The following is a 26,071-nucleotide window of genomic DNA, read 5'->3' as shown; positions in this document are numbered from 1 at the left end:
GACGACTACCGGACATTGAGGATTACTCATCATAGGCTTAAGGCCACAAATCCCATTTGCGCTGTCACGAATAAAAGGTTTGCTAGGGCACAAGTAGTGGATGTCTTTAGTGAGTGTGCACATAAGCAAATTGCGTACCAGATATAGGTCAGGGTTATCGTCTTGGTATGCTACAAGAGATGTTGTCTTTACACGAACATAGGCAGAATCTTGCCAGAAGCCAACGTTGACAACATCTTTCAAACGGTAGATGTTTCAGGCGCCATTATGGGAAGGTTAATGATGAATGCTAATTCTCTGTCTTGAGGATTGACATAAATTGGGATGGCGCTACCTAAGGTATAGGCTAGGTGGGCCTGGAGATCAGTAACTACTTCTCGAGTTGCTGTAGACAAAATCTCCTGTACTAAGGATAGAGGCACCAGATAGGGAGGAATTCTTCCCATGGCTAGGCTATCCACAGAGGAGCTGATTTCTTGTAGCATATCAGACAATAGCATATTCACAAGCTGGATGTGGGCAAGGTCAAGTTGCACTACTGAAAGCATAGAGTTAACCGTCTGGAGCGTTTTGTTCAAAGCGACACTGTGAGCATTGAGTACTACGACGGTGCCACGTAGGGTTTACCCAATTGTTTGCAGGTGTTGCTGCTGCTTGTTTAATTGGGTTTTAATGTTTGGAATTTCAGCTTGCAATTCTCCTACTTGACGTTTGACAGTGGCTACGTTGACGGCAGACGTTCCGAGACTCAGTAGCGATCCCACAGTTGCAGCTGCCATTAGCATCCACCTATGACGCGTTTAGGTCGTTTGTTAAAACCATTTAGTTCCGATTGCGTCACGGTAAACTTTTGTAGCTGGCGGAGCATGTGAGTCACATTGGCTTCAGCATGGCTGATAGCTTCCTCAGTCCATCTAACTCCATTCCGGCCAGTCTGCAGAGTGGTTATCGGTAGGTTTTTGCTACACGCTTCGGCGGGATTCAACCGTACGAATACTCTCTGGGTATGGAGGCGGCAATTAGTGATTAGCAGTCCCGGCTGGTCTCTAAGTATTATTTCTGAGTCAGGACCAGGTTCAATCACTTCAGGAAGCACGGAGGTTCCTAGGGAGCCGACGATCAGGAGAATGAGCAGCGGGGCCATCCTACCGGAAGAGATGCTCATGGTTAGATTTAGGGTATTTACGGCGAGTCGTTTTAGACAAGTTATAAAATTTTTCACTATACCCCCCTTTTGATAAAAATTTCCTAGGGTAAATGCTCTACAATAATTGACGATGAGGGACTAGGGTCTTGCACCCTGAGTGTCCTCAGTCTGGTTAGGAGCTTGTTGCCTGCTAAAGAGTGAGAGAAAGGGGGAAAGGGATAGAAGAACTAAGGTGTGAGTAGAAGGTTGTAGTTGTTTGTTAACCAACACCCTTCCTGCCTTTGGTTCTGTTGTTTATGACCTAACACAAGCGTTAGTATCCCCTACAAGTCCCATGGGGGTTGTGTGTGATCGGATTTGGTTGCGGTGGACCCATTTGAGTTCAGTACTGCCCCGAGCTTTGTTTATTTTGATCCTGTAAACAACGGGGGACAGTTTGTCTGTGATCTTATAGGGACCGGACCATCGGGGTAGGAATTTGCGGGCCAGATTCCCCCCTGTTTTTCGCGACCTTCCAACAGGTTGGACAAAGATGTAGTACCATACCTTGTCCCCTATTTGGAGTTCGTCGTGGGATGCTTTATGATCATAGTACGCTTTGCGACCTTCTGCACTTTTTTCCAGTTTCTGCTGGGCAAAGGCGAAAGTGGCTTTGAGGTGTTTCTGCAGATCCTCCATATACTGATGAGTGGTGTGGGCTACAGCTATGCTAGCTTCACCTGGCTGATATAACAGATGTAGAGGCAGAGTCATCTGTCTCCCTGTCATCAACTCAAAGGGTGAGACCCCGACCACATCGTGTGGGGTCGCCCGTATGGCCATCAGTACAAGGGGTAGCTTGACATCCCAGTCTCGTTGGTTTGCCAACGGAATTTTGTATTGGCGGACAAACGTGGGTAGTGCTCCTGGACGAGTGGGAATGCGCACTGAATGAATGTCAGTGAGACCACAGTCCGTTGAATCTTTGGCAAAAGATTTCTGATATTTAAGAAGCACTTCACAGAGTTTCTCACATTCTTCTTTGCTGTGGAGGGCATCAGCCTCCTTTAGAACTTGTTCGACTTGGATACGGAATTCGGAGTCAGTTCTTTCGAATTACGTGAATTTGAAGTGTCTTCTCCCGCTTCGGGAAGAAGAGATGGTTCTCAGGAGGATTCCAGGGATGAATCTAAAGAAAGAACCATGACCGTCATTTGATCATCATCAGCGAGATCTATTCTGCAAATGGCGCCTTTACCCATGTCCAAAGCTGAGAAGAGAGCAACAGCTCGTGTCGGATGAGTATAGAACACCTTTGATTCTGGATGATCAAGAAGCAGGGATTCAGGCATTGGTCCTATAATCGGGATTTGCAACTCGAAGTCATGGAATTTCGTACTGACCAACCAACCCAAAGGAGATGAGTGAGGGATTGTCAAGGGTTGAGTGGTTTCGTTTCGTACAAACAGATAGGTGGATCTTGCTCGTGTTTCCACCAAAGGTGTGGCTTCGAGGGTGAGGCCTAGTTCGAAGAACTGAGGTGACGGTTGGAAAAGTGCATGCGCGTGGCTTAAGTGTTAGTCATGCGACCTGGCCAAGTGGATGGGTACATTTGCGGTGTTCGCAGGTAGCACAAGTGAACCTTGGTTGGTGACCTGACATACCTCGGGAATAGTTTTTCCTGAGCCTAGGTTGCTGGGGATCTGAGGACCAGGTTTCCGTTGAAACATCAGTCAAAGACCACAGCACACTATTGAGGGTGTCTACGTGGTCATCGAGGCGCACCAAGAAGTCACTTCCAATGTAAACGTCGTGAGGCAAGTTAGGGACGACCAAGAAATAATGGGTGAGTACCCTTTTGTTCCACTGGATAGTTAAAGCGCAAATTCCATCAGTGGGTGACATTACTTTTGATGTCGGGTCGAGAGGAAAGCGACAAGGACTGCTCACCAAAGGAATATTTGGTTGAGTGAGGCGCAGGGTGTCAGAGGGTTTGGCTTATGGCGGACTTGTCAGTCCATAGAGCCAGAACTACATTGTCCACATGATAGTCCTGCATTGTGAGACCATTCACGATGGGAAGGCCGGGAGTGTCTGTTGTGGACGGTTTAGTGAAAGTGCACAGGAATGTGTTCCGTTGTTCTAACATGGCATTAGGGGGCCAGGAGGAGACTGCAGTCTCTGGTGTGGCTGCCATGGGCTCAGTTTCCTCTTCCTCAAAGTGAGGGATCTGATTTGGTGGATCTCCTATAGATTCAGGCCGGATTTTGAGACGGCAACACTGAGCTTCCCGGTGGTGTGGGGTGCAGATGGGCAAAGGCTCACGCACTTGTGCCCAGATCTTTGACCTTTTGAAGTCAATCAGTGGTTCAAAGCGATTAAGGAGGTCTTTGCCGATGAGGAAGGGAATTGTTTCAAGTGGAGACACATGAACTGGATGCACTAAAGTCATTGGTCCTATGGCTAGGTGTATCAGTTTTGGAGCTGTATCTCGCGATTTTCATGCCGCGCAATGGCTCGAACCTGGTGGAACAAGGCGGAAGACATGAGGGTGACATCTGATGCAGTGTCCAGCAGGGCCTCATGTACTAGCCTTCTCTCCACAATGGTCGACAAATAGAATTTGCATGCAACCCCTTTCTCAGTTAAGTGTCCCATGAATTGTCGGACGGGTGTGTCGCCTTCAATGACTGAAGGGTCATTTGGCGTTAAACCTTCCTTACCGTCTAACTGAACAACCAAGACAGCACTGGAGGGTGTTTGCGAGTCACCCCCCTGTATCATTTGGTCTTCAGCGTTTGTTTGGGTCACGAGGAGATTGCACGGTGCGCTAGAAGACGGAGCTTCGCTTGTCACTTCTCCTACATAACTCTCTAACATTTCTGGGGTGTTAGAGGATGGCTCTGGGTTAGACTGCAGAGAGGTGATAGAAAGAACGTCAGGTTTTTTCTTTTTCTCTTTACAAATCATTGCAAGCATTCGGCGGATGTCCTCTAACTCCTTAGAGCTGAATTCCTTGCCTTTAAGCTTGTCTTTGGCGTGATTTTCTTTATTTTGATACCAGTATTTCTCTTTCTTTTCTCTATTAGAATCAGAAAGCTGGTTCTGAGCTGTTCGCTCATATCCCTTATGGGGATGTGGTGGTTTTCCTCGGCTTTTCTGCAGGGTAATAGTCATGACCATACCCAGCCCTGTCCCGAGGGTTCCAGAAATCTTTGTCACGATTTCTGTCTGGCCTGCGAGGAGGGTAGCGCTTGTATTGGTGTGAGGGCGGAAGAGGTTTCGGGCCCTCTCTGGCCCACGGAGTGGGGGAAGGGTCCAGGGCGGATCTCGGAGGATCGGCCTGGGTGGCACCCTCCAACTCTAAATGTGGGGAGCTGGAGTCGACATTAAAGACTTGGGGTGTTTCGGACCGTCTGTTGGGAATTTGTTGGGATTTTAGGAAACCTCTGAGTGCTAAATCACGCAGCTGTCTGCTAGACAGGGTGCGAGGGCAAGCTGAGACTCCCAGCTGATGACTGGTGTGGGGATGGAGGTTTTGGATAAATAGTGATTTGAAATTGAACTCTTCCTCCATTCCAGAGTCATTTCTAGGTCCGAAATACGCCTGCCTGAGTCGGTTATAATATTGTTGAGGGGATTCCTGGCGTTGCTGTTTTATGTTCAAAGCAGCGGCCAGTCCGGTCTGTGACAGGTGATTGGAGAATTCTTCCTCCAATGCTTGGCACAGCACATCATATCGCTTTTTTACATAGTCTGGCTGACGTTCAATGAAGTTACTGACGTCTCGGTTGGAGATCAGTTTAATCACATATAGTCTGTCATCTATGGTGATCCCGGGGAACCTTTGGAGGTAGAAGTCAATATCTTTCAGGTAAGAAAAGATATCGTTAGAACCATCAGGTTTGGGATCAAAGCGGGTTATATTGCACGCGATTTTGTCTAGGTCCTTGTATGAGGGACCGGGAGAGGGTAAAGGTTGTGGGGGTCAGGCACTGGGTTGCAGTGCTCTGGGTCTAGCAGGGCGTTGTAAGGGACGGCTGACAGGAGACACAGGGGAAGGCGAAATACCTGTTGGTACCAGAGGAGGTGCTGCAGCAGCTCCTAAAGGTTATGGTCCCTGAGTCTGGTTCCTGATCCTCACTATCTTCCTGCTGGTCTTGTCTTTCTGTAGCGGCACTAGGTGGCACATCAGGAGTGACCTGGGGCAGTGTGTTCCCTTCAGCCATTTCATGCTGGAGCTGGCTTAATTCTGCCTCCACCTTTGCCCGCTGTCGCAGTGATGCATCAAGTTCAGGTTCACTGGCCCTGAGCTGTACTACAGCGAGGATGGCTATTTGGCCTAATGCCTCAGTTAGGGACTGGCCCTTGACCATGTAGGTTAAGTGGTTCTCTATCCACTTGGTCACCATGTGATCACGACCGACCTGTGAGGCTTTCTCCACTGTTTCTGCGAATCCGGACATCACATCACTGGTAAGGCTGGTCAGAACAGCGAATGCCTCGTTCCACAAGCTATCTACATATACTTCCGGGGGAGAAGTCCCGTCTGCCATGTTAGCTGTGTCTAACTGCGAGGTGAACCTTAATTCTATTTAGTTAGGATTAATTCTGTTAATCCTTTTTAAACTAAACCGAACTAAAATTCACCTGTACCGAGTGCTCTAAGAGTAAGTCTGTATGGTGTTGGAGTTCACTTGTGAATCTCTAAAGGAAGTCTGTTAGTAGTTAGTGAAAGTTGCTATATGCAAGTGAGCAGAATTTTTTTTTTTCAATAATTAAATAATTATTAAAAATAAAAAAAATTTGAATTAAGGAATTGTCAAAAAAATTCAGATTAAAGAATAAAAAAAAATTGAAAGTAAAATTCATTAAACTAAATAAAAATTCCCAATTAAAGAATTATGAAAGCAAAAGAATTTTCCAAATTAAAGAATTATTAAAAATGACGAAAATTAAAAGAATTTCCCTTTTAACTGCGTTTACGACCTGGTATCAAGTTAACGTGTCAATCTCTAATTACTGCACACTGTTTACTATAGCTGTATCAGCTTACTATGTTTCCAAGCCTTTAATCGTGGTTATTCAGGTATGCAGAGTTTAGAGACAGCCACCAGAGCTGTAATACCAGGTCTTGTTAGTGGGAACTGGTCAAACAATTTCAATTGCGATAGCAAGCTTCTCCACTAGAGGGTACTGAAAGTAAATCTGAATGGCAACAGCAAGCTTCCGTATTAAAGTTGAACTTAAGCAATGAACACCAGTCGGCGCTGGTGGGAATTCTAATAAGCACGGCACGAGCAGACACAATGTAACACAAATGGGAATTTCCACTGTAGCGGGAAGTTTTAACACTAGAGGGTGTTATCGAAATTAAAATCTTAAATGGGACAAAGATTTTAAACACTAAGGTACTTTAAAAGAATTTCATTTGTAATGACAGCTTTTAAGCACCAGAGGGCTGCTAAACACATAAGGTTGCCTCGGCGGACAACCTCCCAACCACTAGAGGGTGTACGGGAATCAAACGTCAAGGGTAGCACCACACTTGACCACAAGGAGGAGCACGGGAGGACACGCTTCAATAGACGCTAGTTATGAAGTGATTTCCCTGCAATCACGCACTTTAACCACAAGAGGGAATTAGTCTTCCTCTGTTTTGGGGGCGTTTTGAATTTCCCTCCTTAGTTTCAGCTCCGCCCCTTCAAAGGGGTCCTTTCCTGAATTTGCGTTCAGTCGGCAGGAAGAGCTGAGAAGAGCAGACCGCTCTCTACACAAGCCGTATTTTCGGCTTTTCTATTTATTAATCTCCAATCGCCTAGCGCGCGATCTCGTTAACGCTGGTAGCGACCCAGTTTTAAAACGAACGGAGGAATTCAGTTCGGTTGTCCTTCGCACCGGAATCAATGGCCCACCGCGGAATACGCGCAATGGGGGGGCCGAGGCCTTAGTTTAATGCATGCAAAATGGCGCAGAGCCGCGCACTTCAAAAACAACCAAGCTTATTTTTTCAAAGGTATATACCATAGAACAGATTTTCAACAGTATCATACACAACACGAAATTGCCCACATCAAGCTTTGAATCTCAATCGTTATTCAGCAACATAAACAGCGGAAAGCATTTCATAAACCCAAGCTGAGATTATTTATCAGTGTTTACAGTTTGTTCATTAAAAGACTTTCTCCTGCCTCGCGTGGACGCCAAAAATATGTAGTGTATGTTGTGTATACACTGTAGTGTTTCTATATAAATATATATAATATATATATTTATATGTTGTATTTGTAGCGTTTGACCTTATTCAAACTCGTTCTGATTACTGACATGACTAATGATAATAATTGTTATTATGATTGACTTAAATGACAAAAACATTAACAAGTAGTTAGAGAGTGAATACTGTCATCGCTACGTGAGTTCTTCAGGATTTTCAGACTTTTAATGAATAGACTCCACACACTGTTATTTCAAATAATGGAAATATTTTATTAAAAGAAGAGACTATTTACTAGACATAGCACGACCTTAGGAATTCTCACTAGATCAACGCAGGTCAAACTGGTTCGAATTTAAAGATAGGCTAGGCGATATGACTTGACTAATGTGTTGCTAAATGAGATTTAATTAATGTATAAATTTATCAAGAGACTTAATTAGGCATCAGCTTCTGAAAAGTGAGTAAATTTTGCTTGCTTACTCTTTTTGCCTTTTATCACCGAGCCGTCGGGTCCCGCAGATTCAATCTCCGTTCTCCGGGTCTTTGCTTCTTATCCTCCCCGTGTCACTGAAGGTAGGCTCGCTGGGAAGGGGATTCCTTCCAGGGTGAGTCAGACACTCTTGGCCTTAGACGGTGTGACGTCAGTCAGGGGGATTCCCTTCACGGAGAACTGCTGGCCTGGCTAGATTGTCCCCTGAGTGAGGGGGGCGTCTCAGAGTCGTTCGCTCGTTACTTGAGTCCCCAGAAGCGATGCCCTCAGAAGTCAGAGTATAACGCTGACATATCCGCTATCAACTAATCTCAGGGGTGATATCTTATTCTGGCCAAAATAAGTTTCACCTGCTTTGATCAGTCGTGAGATTAAACTTAGATTGGGCGATAAAACATAAACACAATTAAACAAAGATTACTTAGAGTTACTCGACGTTATGCTGTAGTTTCTGTATCACACTGCTAACTAGCACAAGGCGTCCCTTGGAGCTGAGTGCGGTCCTTCTTGGAGTCTTTGAGTCGTTTCGTCGGCGTAAGGAAGAAGGAAGAGCGTCGCACTTGAAGTTGAGTGAGCGCAACATGAGAAGGTTGCTGGAGAGCGGAAGAAGAGTTCTGGGAAGAGCGGAAGCGAAGAGAGAGTGACGTGAGTCGGGCACTCTCTTTTCAGATGTGGCGCGGTCATGCCCATTTGGGAGGTATCCTTCCTTTGATTGGATCCTGGGCCTGAGGCTCACGTGACTTGTTTCACGTTTCAGAGGGAGAGAAAAGATTCACGTATACACAAAAATTACTTATACATACTTGTGGTATAGCACAATGAGTGTCCTGGATTATTAATATCAAACATCTACGTATATATATCTTGGGTATTTTACGATTACATCCCACTACAATATTATGCTAGAAGTTAGAAATTAATTTGTTTTCCTAATCAAAGACAGAAACTTTCCTTCATGATTGAAACAGTAATACACATCACTTCATTAGTTGGTAGACATTCACCTGAGGACAACAGAGAGGAACATTCATACATATTACATAAACATATTTATAAACACTCGATTAAGTCCTTTATGTATTTAGACGGCCGCAGGGCGAAACATGATTTCGCAACTGTCCACTTGGGGTCGCTGTTGGTCCATGCTATTCGTCCTGTGCGGATGGGTTTTCAGGAGTTCAGTGCGAGGTCAATTCTGTTGGCCATCTGTGTGATCTTGCATACGATAAGGTTTCTCACCTTGACACTGAGAGCCATAAACTAGGTTCATTAATTCTGGTCTTCACCACTTTGTTTGATCTTCTTTTTGCCTAAAAGCGTCATAAATTGGCTTGTTATCTTTCATTCATGGACAAGAGGCAGGGGGTCATGGACAGGCGTCCTGGTCAGTCCTTTGATGCAGACCTTATGTGTGTGCGTGAGGGTGTGTGTGTGTGTAGAGTCTTTGCACACACGCAGTCTGTGGAATGTAGGGTTCTGTCCCAAGAAATCCTTATTCAGAACTTTTCATTTCTTTATTCGATCCATACTCCACTACAATACCACAAATGAAAGTGGCACAAATCTCATTTTAAATAGGATAGAATAGCTTTTATTGTAGTGGAGAAAACAATGTTCAAGAACAGTGTTAAAACAGTGAAATGCAGTTTTAACATCCTCTCTCAGGCAGCAGTTAAAAGATAAAATCTATACATGTGCAAAACAACAGATTATTCAGAGGTATTAACACTAGAAATATATATATATATATATATATATACAGGCTTTATTTAAAGTGCTGTGTGCAATTGCTTGGCCGTAAGGATGGGTGGTTGTCCGTTGACTGTACTGATCATCAATCAGGATGATTTGGCTAAAGTAGTTTGGGGGGGGGGGGGGTTGTTGGATTAGACCATTCGCCTTGAATAGTCAGATTCAGTGTGATTTGTGCTTTTCACTCGGCCACAAAATACACTTTTGTGTCACATGACAACTTGGATTTGGGCCACGTTTACCTGCTGTGTGAACATAGTCATATACATCTATAACCTTCATTCTCTAGGCCTCTTTAGATGTCGCCATGGTGATACCACTCACTTCAACAAACAAGGGCAAATTAAACTGTCATGTGTAATTAACCGCTTCCTGCAGTGTCCTCTTTAACGATGATCTGATCACTTGTAGCTGATGAATATGTATTAATTTCTAATAAGAAATTTGACTTTGAGATTTGTTTTTAATACCCAGACTTCAGCTGACTCAGATATTCCCCTCCTTGCACATGCAGATGGAATGTGAGATAAACCTCCAGAGCAGGCTCATAAACCCCTCTCCAGGGACCTGTTTTATGACCCAAGGCCACACAGGGTCAAGAGAAGAATCTTTTGGGAGACCCTCCTGAGGATCAGTTTATGCTCTGTAAAACTTATGTAGGAACCAAGGTAGCCACATACTGTGTGTGTATTTGGTTAAGAATTATGTAAAACATGGTTTGTCTGAGTGATATTACTTTGTGTTAACACAATCTTTTATATTGCAAAAGTATGATTCGGGATTTCTGGGATGGTCAGGAATCATCTTGTAAAGTGTCATAAATTTTGTGATGTCACTACCAAGGTACAGGAAACAGCCAATCAAGAGCAAGAGAGGCTCCAATCCTCGATCACTGAGGACCAATCAGTATTCAAGGAGACACTTCAGTGGCAACTCGAATCTCTGACTGTCTCTCTGACATATCTACATGGATGAAGGAACATCACCTCCAATTGAATTTATCCAAAACTGAATTACTGGTCCTCCCAGCCAAGCAAGCTATTCTCCACAACATCAGCATCAAGCTAGGGTCCCTATCAGTGTCTCCCACCAAGGTTGTAAGAAACCTAGGTGTCATGGTTGATGACCAGCTGACCTTCGCAGATCACGTTACCGCTGTAGCTCGATCGTGCCGCTTCTCCCTATTCAACATAAGGAAGATTAGGCCATACCTAACTCAACATACAACACAGCTCCTCGTTCAGACGTTAGTAATCTCCCGTCTAGACTATTGCAACACCCTCCTGACAGGTCTTCCGGCCTGTGCTGTGAGACCGCTACAGATGATCCAGAATGCGGCAGCACGCCTGGTCTTCAACCAACCAAAAAGAGCACATGTCACGCCCCTATTAGTTGAGCTGCATTGGCTACCCTTAGCTGCTCGCATCAAATTCAAATCACTAATGATGGCCTTCAGAGTATTCACTGGTTCTGCTCCCATCTACCTCAACAGACTCTTAAAACCATACGTTAGCGCCCGCCCTCTCCGTTCCTCAAAGGAGCGCCTACTAACACGACCAACCCCCTGTACAGGTCAGTTGAGGCTATTCTCATCTCTGGTACCACGCTGGTGGAACGAGCTTCCAAGCACTATCAGAGCAACAGAAACCCTCTCTTCATTCAAGAAATCATTGAAAACCCAGCTCTTCCGAGAGTATCTTTTGCACTGAAAGTCTATCTTTAATGCACTTATTACTTCCTGGCATATTGCACTTAATGTAAGGTATTTTGTATAATTTGTGCTGTAGTTCTAATGTTAGATCCTCTTTTGTAAGTCGCTTTGGATAAAAGCGTCTGCCAAATGCATAAATGTAAATGTTTTCTAAACTCTGGTTAAAAGCCCAGTGGCGCCAAATGACAAGGCCCCTTCTTTCCCCACTTCGCCTCCTCTCTTCACACACCTTCACTTCACACTTTTTTCAAGGCTAAAGAGAAATGACCGCAACGTGTGCATACTACTTCCACTACACTGATGTGGTGCACCTGATTCTAAATATAGACATTTTAAATAGTAATAAATGTGGGTGGGTCCTAACCTTTTCCTCACGAAATGCACATTTTTGTTTAACCTTTTAAAAATTGTTAAATATTTTCTTCAGATTTATGTTTAGTTAAATAAACTCTCAATTCTGTTGAAATGAAGCTCAAATGTCTATGTTTAAAAATGTTCAAAAAGCCATTCCTATTGGAATCAAGGGCGGGGGGGGGGGTGTTAGTCTCAAGCCTTTCTGTCCTCAGGCATCCAACACAGTCTCTGCTTATCAGCCATTTGACTGTTTGACCACAATCTACTCGCCCAAGGTTGTTTGCTCCCTCTCTTGGCACTTGACAACTGCCTTTCTCTTTCTCCCTATCTCTCTGTGCACAGGAGCAGCTCATGACTGGCTCATGCAGAGAGCATTCTTTTCTTTGTAGAACTTTAGATTAGACAGTAAGACATTCCTCACTCTTATCAGTCTTTGCCCTCACCCTTTCCCCGTCACCTGGTAGATTTACATAGTAGATACAGGACACATACTCTGTGCTCTCTTCAATAAAGTGGAACTCTCTTGATTCACTTCCCTGCTGTCTGTGTCTCTGGATCCAGCTTCAGAGGACAGAGGGCAAAGTAAAACTTAGAGACTGAATCTGAACGTTTGGTCACTTTGGACCGATTTCTAACAGTAATCTTGTGAAAGATTTTACATTAAATTTACATGGTGTTTTTCCCAGCATTTTACTGTCTATATTCATTAAAACCCAAAGTTAATCATAAATATGACAGTAAAATCACCCAAAACAAACTTGGACAAGAGCCAGTGTACAATTTGACCGGTAATCACAGAAAGACTAGACATGTAATGGATGTCATCTTGGCTGTGTAACTGTGGCAGGGTGTGTGTGAGGGAAGAGTCAAATATTTAAAATCATGCAACTATTAATGAGCATCAATACATAAATATTTACTCATTTATCGGGATGAATAAATAGCCTTAAAAGCCTATATTGCTAAATCAATTCAACATATATCTAGAATGAAATTAATTTAAAATGTTTACTATATGTTTTTTATGTAAAAATGTGGCTGATGTGGAGGCAGGCAGTAGACCAGTAGGATTGGTGAGGAGGCAGGACCTAAGACATATCAATCCACACAGAATCAATATAAAACATTTGCACAATTTAGAAATCTGGACCAGACGCATTGTTCACATCCCAGAAAGAGGACATGTTCAGGCTCAAACGTACTGCAGAAATCTTAACTATAAGTATAACCTTTTACGAGCTCAGATGAGTCAAATCCATACCAGCAGAACTGTATTTTATGATTCTATGATGGAAACTTGTCTCTTGCTTCCTGGGGCTCAATGAAACCCAGCTAGCCCTGGGATATGAATTCACAGCTACCAACCCCCAGGGTGGCAGAGCTTAGTGCCTCATAGTGCCTGTGGCCTGTGTAGTAGACTCATAAGCAGACAGACAAGCAGTATGTCTTTCATCTTTGTGTCACAGCAAAAGACATGACGCTTAAATGCTTTATCAGATGAAATACAAAAGGTGTAATAATTTAGAGATGGTAAAGCTAAGAAAACATGATCAATATCACACAATGGGCTGTAACTAACACCCACACACACTGTTAAGACTCGGCTAGAGGCATTGGCGACTGGCTGTCTATGACAAAATGGAGGCATGAAGAAATGTTATAGTAGCCCTGAATGTTTCTTTTGTAAGTGCTGGTCCAGCTCTGGTCACCAGAGGGCTGCAGCAAACCAGCAATCAGCCTTGACACCTTGCATCTGTTGAGCCACCTATAAAGGCTCCAGGATCACAGCAGAATTTGCTGGTTCTTTTGTGTGCTTTTGGCATGTGTTAGATTTCAGCTGGTATTTCTACTTAGCCTTCTGAGAAAACAGAGAAAAGATGAGCAACTGAGAGGTCTCACCCTCCCCTTCTTTTCTCAGTTTCTTCTTGGAAAGCTGAGAGGTCTCGCTCTCCTACTCTTTGGGAGTTACTCACCAAACCTCAAGGTTCTGGAGGTATCAAGTCACCCCTGGTATACTTTTCCCACCCAAACTTCTCCCCTAAGATACAGGTAGATTTGGGAATATTTTCTTCCCTAAGCTCTTTTCCCTTTCCCACCACTGATATTACCCACTCGTTCTCAGGTTTCCAACAGGTTGGGGTTGGTACAGTGTTTGTAACATGATGTAACATGATGACCTGGATTCATTTCTCACTTGAGATGAGTTCATATTCTTCTTTGAGAGTGGTTTATTCTTGGTTCCCTTCAATAATATTTATTTTTCTCTTTTTAACAAATGATTGAATAGATACAATTTTATATTGGTTTAGTGTTTGGGTTTCATCTCATAACCACTGGCAGCTCACTCCAGTTGGGTACTGGTCTATTAACCTGACAGACCTCCATTTGAATCCCACCAAAATCTACCCATTACATCTTTTGTTCTTTAGTTCTTCCTACTGACTTTACCTTTTAAAGGTACATCAGTCGTGTTAAATTCCACTTGTGTTCCCTAAAGGCACAATCTTTTCTCCGGAGGGAGAGGGGAATAGATGTAATTGCATGTTCATTATAGAACTGTGTTAAATAGAAAATCGCAATATAACAAAATGTCCTGGAGATGAAATGGGGCATATGAAACACAACTTGACTGTCTGTGAGGAGTTTTGGTGTGTTCTCCCTGTGTCTGTGTGGGTTTCCTCCCACAGTCCAAAAGCATGTTGGTAGGTGGATTTGCACTCAAGTGTCAGTAGGTGTGAGTGTGTTGCCCTTTTGAAGGACTGGCGCCCCCTCCAGGTTGTGTTCCTGCCTTGTGCCTAGTGATTCCGGGTCATTCCTTTTTTGTCTGTTTCCTACCTCTTTTTTTTTTCTGAAAACCAAAGTTGTCTTTCTTGGGCATCTTCCACAACACAGATACAATGTGATTGAGAGACAATCTCAGTTGGACAAAACACACTACCCCTCTCATCAAGAAAGCACAGCAGTGCCTCCACTTCCTGCGAAGGCTGCGGAGGGCACATCTCTCCCCTCCTGTCCTCACCACCTTCTACAGGGGCACCAATCATCAGTACCCCACTCACATTCATACACCAGCTGCACCAGTCACGCTGTCTCAGCAGAGCCACAAGGATAGTCAAGGATCCTACCCACCCTGCACACAAACTATTCAAGCTTCTGCCCTCTGGGAAGCGTTACCGCAGCATCCAGTGTAAGACTGCCCAACTCTGCAAGAGCTTCATCCCTCAGGCCATCAAACTTTTGAACTGTAAAAGCTCACACAACACACGCTATTAAAAAAAACAAAAAACAAAAAAAAAACTCATCACTTGTATACTACAATAATGCAGACGTGCAATAGCTGATGTGCAGTATATTCATATTTTATACAGCACAACTTAGATTCATTCATATACTTCATGTGCAATATTTTTCTGCTTCATATGTATATTACATTCTATGTGAATACCTATTTATTTATACACACTGCCATTCCTTGCTGCTATTATTTAATTTCATAAATATGGTGCCTTATTCTGTGTAGTTGTATTGTCTTATTTTGCCTAGCACATTGGAGATTAGAGAACTGGAATCTTGTTTAGCTGTGCACTGCTGTGTGTTGTCTAAATGACAATAAAGTTCACTTTGACTTGACTTGGTGAAGACAGACTAAACCATTTCGTGTAAGGTGTGAGGTCTATGTTCAGATGCTACATATAGGCTAGGACACACCAATTCAATCAACTGATTTATTTTACCCAAAACCTTTAATTTACATTAGTTAACATTTATTGTGATCTTTAAATTATATTTATATTTAAAGGAAAATAAAATTCCAGACCCCCACTTCACATTAAAACAGATTTCTGTTGTTCATTTCCAAAAACAAAATTAGACAAAAATATCCTTTGTCATTCTTTAAATTCTGAAAACTCAGGGGTGAAGTGAACTGTGACCCCGGATGTAAAATCAAGAATACAGGGTCGACAGACATTTTAAATTATTTAATTACTGTAATAAGGCTGGTGATAGTGGAGTCATAAATGTTACAACAGAGCCATTATAAAAAGGTTAAATTACCAAATGCAGAAGGTTCTTGAGCACAGAGAACCATCATTTTACTTTTAAAAAGAACCATTTAAACCACAGCCTGTATCAAAGAACCTGGGAAGAACATTTGCTTGAGGATTTCCATGTGGTGTTTCACTTCCACTGAATGGTGATATTGTTCCTGAGGGAAATAGGAAAGGAAATTTAATGTCAATATCAATGAGTATTTTAATTGTGAAGGAAATATTTAAAGTCTGTAATAAACATTAATAGATCATTTTAAATGAATCACTCACTCCTTAATTTTCACTCGGTTTGGATACTGAATTTCTTTCTTTGTCTTTGTGACAGTAACCTGACCCGTACCATGGTTTGCAACAGCGTCAAAGTTTGCAACCAGTTCCTACAACAAGGAAACAGCATGAGGGAGGGGAGAAAGGGATTGAGAGAAAGAGGGGTCAGGATGACAGACACTTGGTCAGACAGACATTTACACTCAATTACATCAAGAAAATGAACAAAAGAAAAATCACCTCATCGTCAAAGATCTGTAGACCAGGCCGCCCTTGATTTGTGTACGGCACAATCTGGTTCCTTTGATAGCTGTGGTCAGTGTACAGAACCGGCCAGCTCATCTTTCCTCCTCTCTGTAAATATTATTACAGCACATTGTTTTATTGATCAGATTAAGTGACCAACACATTCATGCAGCTGATGACAACGGGAAAATAATGCCATCCTGTGTAGTGCTGATTTAAAAGCATAAACCATTAGAGAGATATATGAGGCACTTTTTGTAACTTCGTTTTGACAGGTCATTTGGGCCAATCAGAGCGTGCCACGTCATCAAGCCCCGCCCCCTTTTGGGAGGGAAGTCCCGCCCCCTTGTCCAATCAGAAGCGTGTATTTGACAGGAAGTCCCGCCCTCTCGTCCAATCAGAAGCGTTTATTTGATCGGAAGTCCCGCCCTGTCATCGACCAATCATAAGCGTGTATTTTCCCGCCCTTGTTCAAAAGTCCCGCCCTCGCTTCGTCCAATCACAAGCGTGTATTTTACCCCCGGATTTCCCGCCCTCCCCTCAACCAATCATAAACGTGTATTTTAACCGTAATTCCCGCCCTTCGCTCTGTTTTATTATAGATATCTACGACCCCCCACGATGAACCCCTTTATCGCGCGCGCACATACGCGAACCCCCCACCCCTTTATCGCGCACACACGCGCGCACAGGCTCTGTTTCATCACAGGTGTCAAGTCACGAGCTACGCTTTATCAGACGCACACTCGCTACCGTAATCGCTAACGATCAACCACCCCACCCCTTTATCGCGCACAGACATTAGCGAACCCCCCACCCCTTTTATCGCGCGCACACACATAAGTGAACCCCACCACTTTATCGCGCGCACACACATAAGTGAACCCCACCACTTTATCGCGCACACACATTGGAATTACAGGAATCGTCCAACGGTCTCAACCCCAACCCCGCCCCCCTCCCCCCATCAAACGGTTATGACACACGCACGTACCCCCACACACACATACAGGGTATACATAAGTAAATTTTTAATTTTTAACTCCAAGTTCTAAATGATTAATGGTGTTTTAGTGATTAAAGATTGTTTTAAAATCGTTCATCATACTGTTTTCATACGATAAAAATGACATTTGAAGCTGTCTTAACGCTGCCCCTCCTAAACCCTCCTCCTCGCTGTACGTCAGAAAAGTTTACGATAAGTGACTCAGTATATCTAGGAGCTCAAAAATCTACGCATTACACGCTGACATTCAACTTTGGATGATATACTGCTTGGACTGGAACCAAAAGGTAAGAACTGACATTTATAACGTAAAATAAGAATAATTTAAGAATATTACTTTATATTTCATTTTAAAAATTTTATATATTTATTTATTTATTTTATTTTTATTTTTTAGATTAAGAACAAAGAAGAACAGACGTGATGGCTAATATTTTACAAGCTCCAAGACTAAGTCCTTAGGGTAAGTAAATATATATATATATTTATATATAAATGTGTATATATATATGTAATATGTATTTTATAATGTTATTCATGAAAATTTTCGTATCTCTTTAGTCAAACGTCCTAAACAGTTATGAACTGGAGACACCTCCTACTTGAACACATCCACTTATGATGAAGCTCTTCCCCTGTAAGTAAAGTACAATATGTTATTCATAATTTTGTGTGTATTTCCTAGTCCTAATTGAAGCTTTTTGTATTTTTTCATCCTTAGATTTCAGTAAAAACAATCTGAAACTATTATGATGCTACTTTCTACGAATGCTGTCGTCTGTGAAGAGCCATCGACTGTTGACTCAAGAATGTAAAACTTATTTTATTTAATGTTTATTTATTCATTTGCTTTATTGTATTAGTCAAATGGCGCAAAAACGCCCTAACAACGAGGTTTTAAACAATGAAGCTAAGAAGCCTAACATCAGTCCTTTTTCACATGATTTAAATAGCACTCAGATAATCTGCGAACTAAAACGCAGTATTTCAAAATTAGAAACTAAATTGAATGAATACGAAACGTACACAACTCTGAATCCTTTTCTGTTAGAAGCTGTAAATCAGCTTAATGACAGTTTGTCAGTAAATCCAACCCAAAACTTTGAATGTTTAAAGTCTCCTGTTAATACCTCAGAAAATACAGCTAAAAGTTTGCATGATGTTTTCTTTGAACTGGAGCACAGCTTATCGAAATTACAAAACACACTCAATGAATACGACACGTGTACAACTCTGAATCCTTTTCTGTTAGATGCTGTAAAACAGCTTAATGACAGTTTGTCAGAACCTTCTAAGCCAACCACAGACTTTGAATGTTTAACGTCTCCTGTTAATACCTCAGAAAATAATCCTGAAATTTTGTCAGATTTTTTCTATGAACTAAATCAAAGTCTTTTGAGATTAAATGATAATCTGATAAACTTAAGTCAAAATTCATTAACCAGTCCTGATTATCATGACAATTCTCCTCCTTCACCTAATATTGAGAATAACCCCAATGACAATTCTCCTCCTCCATCACCTAATATTGAGAATAACCCCAATGACAATTCTCCTCCTCCTTCACCTAATACTGAGAATAACCCCAATGACAATTCTCCTCCTCCTTCACCTAATATTGAGAATAACCCCAATGACAATTCTCCTCCTCCTTCACCTAATACTGAGAATAACCCCAATGACAACTCTCCTCCTCCTTCACCTAATATTGAGAATAACCCCAATGACAATTCTCCTCCTCCTTCACCTAATACTGAGAATAACCCCAATGACAATCCACCTGACGATGGTGATGTACAAACGGGAGGTGATCTTGACCCAAATATCAATATAAATCGCTTAGACAGATTCCGCACCACAGAAATTAGAAGAAGGATAAACTTTTTTTCTCTCGGTAACGTCGACAGCTTTGCAGAATTTTACAATTATGTTCTTGAGATTTTAAATGAAATGCTCAATGTTGCCAATGGTGAAATAGTTGGACCGAGTGATGGTGTGTTTGTAGAAATTCAGGGTGATTCGCTCAATGTTTCGTCGCGTGTTCAGATAAATGATGGGGGTATCGATCTGAATTCCTTTCTGATGTTGTTTGAAAACTCCATCCAGAGTAAATTTGAAATACTTTCCGATGAAACTTTACAATTAGTTATTCGGATTGTGCACGCTCCTCAGGGTGGAGGGAAAAAAAAGCTATCGGGTATCTTCAGCACAGATTTTATTCAGAAAAAGATGAAACATCTGTATGTTTTTCACAACAAAGATAACCTCTGTTTTGCCTTATGCGTTTCTCAAATATTGAATCCTGAGAAAAACATTTTCGAAGTAGAACAAATAGCGAGGCAACTGCAAAATGATGTAGGTTTATCCATAGATGAAATGGTTAGCTTTGCACATATCGCACGCTTTGAGCAACATTTGAACTGCAAAATCATAGTGTTGTACCGAAGTGATGAAAAGAAGGGGTATAGTTTGTTTCAGAACACTAACATGCCTCATGACAAAACCGTTTACCTGTTCTTGCAAGATAACCATTATTACGGCGTCAAAAATCTTAAAGGTGTTTTAGGTACATCCTATGTCTGCCCCTACTGTTCCACCGGCTTTAACAATCAGAAACATCACAAATGCGATTTTCATTGCAACGTATGTCTTGACAAAGACTGTCCTAAACGGTCTAAAAAGACTGTACAATGTGAAGATTGTCTAAGGGTTTGCAGATCGCAGTATTGTTATGATAAACATAAAACAGTGATCGATCCAAGCGGTGATCAAACTTTATGCAAAACTAGATTCTACTGCCCTAAATGCAATACCGTGCAGGATCAGAGTAAAGGATCGAAAAAGCATCAGTGTCAAACCAATCGTTGTAAAAACTGTGGAGCCAAAGTTGATTCAGAAATCACACATGAATGTTTTATGCAACCTATAATATTTGAAATTCCCGATGAAAAGTACGTCTTTTACGATTTTGAGACGAATCAAGAAACAGGTTACCACGTAGCTAATTATATATGTTGCATTGATTTCAAAGGTAGGGAGTGGACAGCAAAAGGGGACAATTGCGTGGCATCATTCTTTAGAAAGTATCGCAAGGAAAAGTATAAAAGTTATACATTCATAGCGCACAACGCTAGAGGGTATGATTCATACCTTTTGTTGAACCATTTAGTGAAGGAAGGTATCACCCCTAACATCATAGCGCAAGGTGGTAAAATCTTGTGTTTTCAAGATGTTGAGTATAAACAGAGATACATCGATAGTCTCTCTTTTCTCCCTATGAGACTGAGCGCTATTCCAAAGGCTATGGGGTTCACATCAGACAAAAAAGGTTATTTCCCACATTTTTGGAATACTGTGGAAAATCAGAATTATGTAGGACCTTATCCGAAACCCGAGTTCTACGGGGTAGACACCATGATGACCAAAGAAAGAGAAGAATTTTTTGAATGGTACAATACATGTACAGGAAAGCTCTTTCACTTTAAGGAAGAAATGGCTCAATATTGTAAGAACGACGTCCACATTCTGAGAAAAGGTTGTATAGCTTTCAGGGATGAGATACTTAGCAGTACAATGGTTGACCCGTTCAAATGCATCACCATAGCTAGTGTCTGTTTACAAATATTCAGAATCAACTTTCTGTCTGAAAACATTTTAGCTATCCCGCCATTAGATAATTACATCGACGGTCAGAAATCTTTCTCAACACCTTCCATACAATGGCTCGAGTACATCTCTGAGAGAGACAAGATCCCCATCCGACATGCCCTCAATGAAGGTGAGGTCAAATTCGGAAACTATTTTGTGGATGGTTATTATGACGACGGTAGTGAACGTAAGGCTTTTGAGTTTTTAGGATGTTTTTATCACGGATGTGATAAATGTTTTCCTTCAAATTTACCACATCCTCTAAGTAAGAGTTCACAATCCTTTGGGGATGTTTATCAAAATTCTATGGATAGAATTCAGACTTTACAAAACACTTTCAAACTGAACGTAACTATGATGTGGGAGCATACCTGGAATGAGATGAAAAGATCAAACCAGGATGTTAAATTGTTTATGTCCCGCTTTGACTTCCCTGAGCGCATAAAACCGCGAGATGCTCTGTTTGGTGGTCGAACAAACGCATTACATCTCCATTATGTAGCACAGCCCGGTGAAAGGATTGATTACTATGATTTCACGTCCCTCTATCCTTATGTAAATAAAACAAAGAGGTACCCCGTGGGTCACCCCACTATCATCTTTCGTGATTTCCAACCGTTGGAAAAATATTTTGGGCTTATTAGAGCAAAAGTTCTCCCCCCTAAGGGCTTGTGGGCCCCTGTTCTCCCTTATAGAGTGAAAAGCAAACTCTTGTTTCCTTTGTGTCGGACGTGTGCTGAACAACAAATGCAAAACTGTAAACACTCGGATGAGGAGAGGGCCCTGACAGGTAGTTGGTGTTTAAGTTGATGGTTCTGCTACTTTTTCCTTGAAAAAACAGATTTTGAACCAAGTAGATGACGCTCAGGTTTCTGTGGTGTGTATATTTTGTAAAAGCCTTCTCTACCTCCTCGTTCTTGCTAGCTGTTTCCATCAGATCATCGATTACCAATAAATTTGTTTTGTGCGGTGGAAAGAGTTCATCATCACACAAAGAGTCGGGTATTCCTTGAACAAAACGTATGTTTATTTTGTTCAGCAGTTCATCATAGAGAGGTTGCCAGCACGTATAACACCATACAATTTGATCCGGGGTTTTTGACATGGAATCCTTACAATTTTCCAACAACATTTTGATAAAAAAAGATTTTCCACTATTGCTTGGTCCACACACTATACAAGAAAAAGGAAGCTGAAGTCTAGAATCAAATCCCCTTGGATGAATCATTTTTAGTTAGTTATTTAATATCCGTATGGTAATGTTGTGAAATCGGGTAAGAGAACACGTTTATCGTACACAACTCTGAACCTTTTCATCAGTGATTTGTTTTTTAAGTGAAAGCCTCTTTTATCTCTCACAATTTGATTGTGGGTAGTCATAATTTCAGCGTTAGAATTAGGATTTTTCACATGTTCATTAACCAGTTCTGTCAAGGATTTCAAGTTAACAATTTCACCATTGGTGTAGTTTAAAGTAATACCCTTAACTTTCATCGTAGTCTTCCCTTTGAGAGTGCGGTAACCATAGGTTTTCGGACCCCCGCTGACAAATTCTACTATTTGATCACCTGTGTCCAATTCACTCGTAAGGCCTCCTAAGTAATCACTTAGAGGAGGCATCCAGTCACCTTCTTTACTTTTGAAAATGACGCTGTCAGTATCCGTGTATAAGCATCTCTGCTGTAGTTGATCTATCACATTGTATAATTCAAGTCTAGCATAGGCTGTGGTGAAAATACCTATAAATACATTAGCGTTACCCGGTTTGAGACATCTATCGTCTGCGTAACGCCACTGCACCAATGCCACCTCCTGATTCAGAAAGGAGAAATGACTTACGTTATACATATCCGAGAATATGAATTGTAAAAACTCACTAGGGTCTTTGATCAGTGTAGTGTTTGTCCTGTCTGTTCTCTGACACATTTTTCCCCATAAAGAATTCAAAGCCAGTTTAGCCACAGATCTCTGCGCAGGATTAACTTCAATGCGTGATTGTTCTAGTTTGATCCCTTCATTCTCCTCATACTTTTGAATGTACTCTTTTTTATCGGCCTCATTCACCACCCAGGAGGGATAACCTGAACTCTCCTGTTTTGTCTGCAGAAACCTGTCGATGTATTCTGTAAACAAATATTTCGAATGATTAGGGAAGTGCCATATTTCAAACACCTTCAACACTCTGTACCCCTTCTCAATGGCTTTCATCACCTCAACGCTACACCAACTACCTGTCAGGGCCCTCTCCTCATCCGAGTGTTTACAGTTTTGCATTTGTTGTTCAGCACACGTCCGACACAAAGGAAACAAGAGTTTGCTTTTCACTCTATAAGGGAGAACAGGGGCCCACAAGCCCTTAGGGGGGAGAACTTTTGCTCTAATAAGCCCAAAATATTTTTCCAACGGTTGGAAATCACGAAAGATGATAGTGGGGTGACCCACGGGGTACCTCTTTGTTTTATTTACATAAGGATAGAGGGCTCTGTTTCATCACAGGTGTCAAGTCACGAGCTACGCTTTATCAGACGCACACCGGACCCTTGGAGTTTTACGTAGCAGGAAATGGAGAAGACTACCTGGACTTGAACAACACCTTTTTACATCTAAGATGTAAGATTACAAATCCTGACGGGTCAAATATTGCTAACGATGCCAAGGTCGGAATGATTAACTATCCCATAGCATCTCTATTTTCACAAGTAGATGTTATGCTTGGGGATCGCCTCATCAGTCAATCAAGCAATACTTACCCATACAGATCAATAATGGAGTGTATCATGAATTATGGCGCAGACGCCTTGCAAACGCAATTTTCAACCGGGTTGTTTTATAAAGATACAGCCGGTCAGATGGATGTAACCGACCCTCAAGGTCGTAATAATGGATTAAAAAACAGGGCTCTTTTTAGCTCAGAAAGTAAAACCTTTGATTTGATCGGGCACATCCATTCTGATATATTTTTTCAAGATAAACTTTTACTAAACGGAGTTGATTTAAAAATTAAAATGGTTCGAAGTAAAGAGGAATTTTGTCTAATGAAAGAAGGACCGAGGGATTACAATCTCAAATTACTCTCAGCATCGCTGTTTGTGAAAAAAGTAACAGTTTCTCCAGCTGTGAAACTGGGTCATGCGCAGGCGTTACTTAACGCTACAGCTAAATATCCGTTAGAGAGGGTCTCTATGAAAACCTTCAGTCTACCCGCAGGCAGTCGTATCTGTACCCAAGAGAACCTGTTCCTCGGACCCCTTCCTAAAACATTAATTTTCGGAATGGTCGATAATGACGCTTTCAGCGGTGTATACAATAAAAATCCGTTTAATTTTAAACATTACGATACAGAGTTTATAGCTCTGTATGTAGATGGGACACAACACCCTGCAAAGCCATTCCAGCCGGATTTTCAAAACGGGAATGTGGTCCGTGAGTTTCATTCCTTAATTTTAGCTTCAGGAAAACAACTTAAAGATCAGGGGTTGTCTATAAACAGACAAGACTACACCCAAGGTTACACTCTGGTCGCATTCAACCTGACACCCGATGATGACTGTGGGCAGCATCTATCTTTAATAAAGTCGGGTAATATGAGACTGGAACTCAGATTTCGAAACCCTCTTCCGAGGACTGTGAATCTAATTGTGTATGCCAGTTTTGATTCAATTTTGGAAATCAATAGTCGTCGAAACGTTCTCATAGATTATCAATAACCATGGATACCGGAGAACTTACAGAGTTGATGAGAAGTTGTCCGTCTCTAAGAAAAGTCTTTTACGGTGTTTTTGCTAGTGATGAGTTACCCGAGAACAGATTGACGCAGTTTCCTGCTTTGTTCATCGTAAATACCGACCCGAGCCACATGCCAGGGGGTCACTGGCTGGCTTTATATATAATCAATGAAACCACAGGATATTTTTTCGATTCATACGGAAATCGACCAAATTCCCCCATCTTTCCTGAATCTATTTATTATTTTTTAAAAAGGAACTGTCTGGAAATAATACATAACTCTAAACAAGTGCAGAGGTTCGAATCTGTTTGTTGCGGACAACATTGTGTATTCTTTTTATATCATAAAGCTAAAGGTTATACTTTAAATGAAATTATGTCTATGTATAGTGATGATTTAAAAAGAAATGATGATATGGTTGTAGCTTTTGTTAAAAAAAAATGTACCCTAGAAAAATAACACACACGTTAAGAATTGTATTCAATGTGTTAACTCTGGTGAAAGATTTACATTGTATTTGAAATAAAATAATAACGATGACACATGTAAAATCATTGAAATTGCATTTTATTTAAATAAAGATAAACATTACATGATTAATTGTTACAAAGATTCATCATTTATGAAATAAAATTACAATATGAATATTAAAAATTCAACCAGTTTGAAGCGGTAAATCTAGGAGATTTAAAAGCAGGTTCAAGATTAGAGGAATCATAACTTGTAGGGGAGGAAGCAGGGGTAGAATACAACGTTTTGGATTTTTTAACATCAGATATTTTTCGTCTAACCCCTGCATTAGGAATGGTTGACACAGTATTCCAAAAATGTGGGAAATAACCTTTTTTGTCTGATGTGAACCCCATAGCCTTTGGAATAGCGCTCAGTCTCATAGGGAGAAAAGAGAGACTATCGATGTATCTCTGTTTATACTCAACATCTTGAAAACACAAGATTTTACCACCTTGCGCTATGATGTTAGGGGTGATACCTTCCTTCACTAAATGGTTCAACAAAAGGTATGAATCATACCCTCTAGCGTTGTGCGCTATGAATGTATAACTTTTATACTTTTCCTTGCGATACTTTCTAAAGAATGATGCCACGCAATTGTCCCCTTTTGCTGTCCACTCCCTACCTTTGAAATCAATGCAACATATATAATTAGCTACGTGGTAACCTGTTTCTTGATTCGTCTCAAAATCGTAAAAGACGTACTTTTCATCGGGAATTTCAAATATTATAGGTTGCATAAAACATTCATGTGTGATTTCTGAATCAACTTTGGCTCCACAGTTTTTACAACGATTGGTTTGACACTGATGCTTTTTCGATCCTTTACTCTGATCCTGCACGGTATTGCATTTAGGGCAGTAGAATCTAGTTTTGCATAAAGTTTGATCACCGCTTGGATCGATCACTGTTTTATGTTTATCATAACAATACTGCGATCTGCAAACCCTTAGACAATC

General features: G+C 41.5%; 1 long non-coding RNA gene across 1 annotated transcript; it reads left to right on the top strand.

Moving 5' to 3' along the window:
• Window positions 1–17,641: 17,641 nt before the first annotated feature.
• On the top strand, window positions 17,642–18,788 carry LOC136690750 (uncharacterized). The gene is made up of 3 exons (XR_010801776.1): window positions 17,642–17,687; window positions 17,786–17,861; window positions 17,946–18,788. It is a non-coding gene; the product is annotated as an uncharacterized lncRNA (long non-coding RNA).
• Window positions 18,789–26,071: the final 7,283 nt, after the last annotated feature.

The sequence above is a fragment of the Hoplias malabaricus genome, chromosome 3 (genome assembly GCF_029633855.1).
Source record: "Hoplias malabaricus isolate fHopMal1 chromosome 3, fHopMal1.hap1, whole genome shotgun sequence".
NCBI lineage: Eukaryota > Metazoa > Chordata > Actinopteri > Characiformes > Erythrinidae > Hoplias > Hoplias malabaricus.
This window is presented reverse-complemented; position numbering and strand designations above follow the sequence as displayed.